This window comes from Phocoena sinus, chromosome X, assembly GCF_008692025.1.
Source record: "Phocoena sinus isolate mPhoSin1 chromosome X, mPhoSin1.pri, whole genome shotgun sequence".
Taxonomy (NCBI): domain Eukaryota; kingdom Metazoa; phylum Chordata; class Mammalia; order Artiodactyla; family Phocoenidae; genus Phocoena; species Phocoena sinus.
The window spans coordinates 47,757,952-47,760,499 of NC_045784.1; positions in this window are offsets into that span (position 1 = coordinate 47,757,952).

Here is a 2,548-nt window from a genome sequence, read left to right on the forward strand (position 1 = left end):
GCCACTATTATTCAACATAGTTTTGGAAGTCCTAGCCATGGCAATCAGAGAAGAAAAATAAATACAAATTGGAAAAGAAGAAATAAAACTGTCACTGTTTGCAGATGACATGATACTATATACATAGAGAATCATAAAGATGCCACCAGAAAACTACTAGAGTTAATCAATGAATCTGGTAAAGTTGCAGGATACAAAATTAATGCACAGAAATCTCTTGCATTCCTGTACACTAATGATGAAAAATCTGAAAGAGAAATTAAGGAAACTTCCCATTTACCACTGCAACAAAAAGAATAAAATACCTAGGAATAAACCTACCTAGGGAGACAAAAGACCTGTATGCAGAAAACTATAAGACACTGATGAAAGAAATTAAAGATGATACCAACAGATGGAGAGATATACCATGTTCTTGGATTGGAAGAATTAATACTGTGAAAATGACTATACTACCCAAAGCAATCTACAGATTCAATGCAATCCCTATCAAATTACCAATGGCAGTTTTTACAGAACTAGAATAAAAAATCTTAAAATTTGTATGGAGACACAAAAGACCCCGAATAGCCAAAGCAGTTTTTTAAAAAATTTATTTATTTAATTTTTGGCTGTGTTGGGTCTTTGTTGCTGCGTGCGGGCTTTTCTCCTGTTGCAGCAAGCAGGGGTTACTCTTCCTTGCGGTGCACAGTTTTCTCATTGTGGTGGCATCTCTTGTTGTGGAGCACGGGCTCTAGGCGTGCAGGCTTCAGTAGTTGCAGCACGCAGGCTCAGTAGTTGTGGCTCGCAGCTCTAGAGCGCAGGCTCGGTAGTTGTGGTGCATGGGCTTAGTTGCTCTGTGGCATGTGGGATCTTCCTGGACCAGGGCTTGAACCCGTGTCCCCTGTATTGGGAGGTGGATTCTTAACCACCGCGCCACCAGGGAAGCCCTAGCCGAAGCAGTCTTGAGGAAAAACAATGGAGCTGGAGGAATCAGACTCCTTGACTTCAGACCATACTACAAAGCTACAGTAATCAAGATAATATGGTACTGGCACAAAAACAGAAATATAGATCCATGGAACAGGATAGAAAGCCCAAAGATCAACCCATGAACCTATGGTCAACTAATCTATGACAAAGGAGGCAAGGATATACAATGTTGAAAAGACAGTCTTCAATAAGACCACCATTCAGTAAGTGGTGCTGGGAAAACTGGACAGCTACATATAAAAGAATGAAATTAGAACGCTCTCTAACATTATACACAAAAATAAACTCAAAATGGATTAGAGGCCTAAATGTAAGACCAGACGCTATAAAACTGTTAGAGGAAAACATAGGAAGAACACTCTTTGACATAAATCACAGCACCATCTTTTTTGATCCACCTCCTATAGTAATGGAAATAAAAACAAAAATAAAGAAATGGGACCTAATGAAACTTAAAAGCTTTTGCAAAGCAATGGAAACTACAAACAAGACGAAAAGACAACCCTCAGAATGGGAGAAAATATTTGCAAGCGAATCAACAGACAAAGGATTAATCTCCAAAATATATAAACAGCTCATGCAGCTCAATATTAAAAAAACAAACAACCCAGTCCGAAACTGGGCAGAAGACCTGAATAGACATTTCTCCAAAGAAGACATACAGATGGCCAAGAAGCACATGAAAAGCTGCTCAACATCACTAATTATTAGAGAAATGCAAATCAAAACTACGATGAGGTATCATCTCACACCAGTTAGCATGGGCATTCTCAGAAAATCTACAAACAACAAATGCTGGAGAGGGTGTGGAGAAAAGGGAACCCTCTTGCACTGCTGTGGGAATGTAAATTGATATAGCCAGTATGGAGAACAGTATGGAGGTTCCTTAAAAAACTCAAAATAGAATTACCATATGTTACAGCAGCATATATATATATACTAGGCATACTAGGCATATACCCAGAGAAAACCATAATTCAAAAAGACACATGCACCCCAATGTTCACTGCAGCACTATTTACAATAGCCAAGTCATGGAAGCAACCTAAATGCCCATCGACAGACGAATGGATAAAGAAGATGTGGTGCATATATACAAGGGAATATTACTGAGCCATAAAAAGGAATGACATTGGGTCACTTGTAGAGACGTGGATGGATCTACAGACTGTCATATAGAGTGAAGTAGGTCAGAAAGAGAAAAACAAATATCATATATTAACACATATGTGTGGAATGTAGAAAAATGGTACAGATGAACCAGTTTGCAGGGCAGAAATAGAGACACAGATGTAGAGAACAAACATATGGACACCAAAGGGGGAAAGTGGCGGGGGCATGGTGGTGTTGTGATGAATAGGGAGATTGGGATTGACATATATACACTAGTATGTATAAAATGGATAACTAATAAGAACCTGCTGTATAAAAAAATAAATAAAATTCATAAATTCAAAAAATAAAAGAAAACAAAAAAAATTGAGTGTTAACTGATAAAAACAAACAAAATAGACTACATAGTAACATGATTTTAATATATAAAAATATAGCTAAAAAAGAAAATAAAACTTAATGT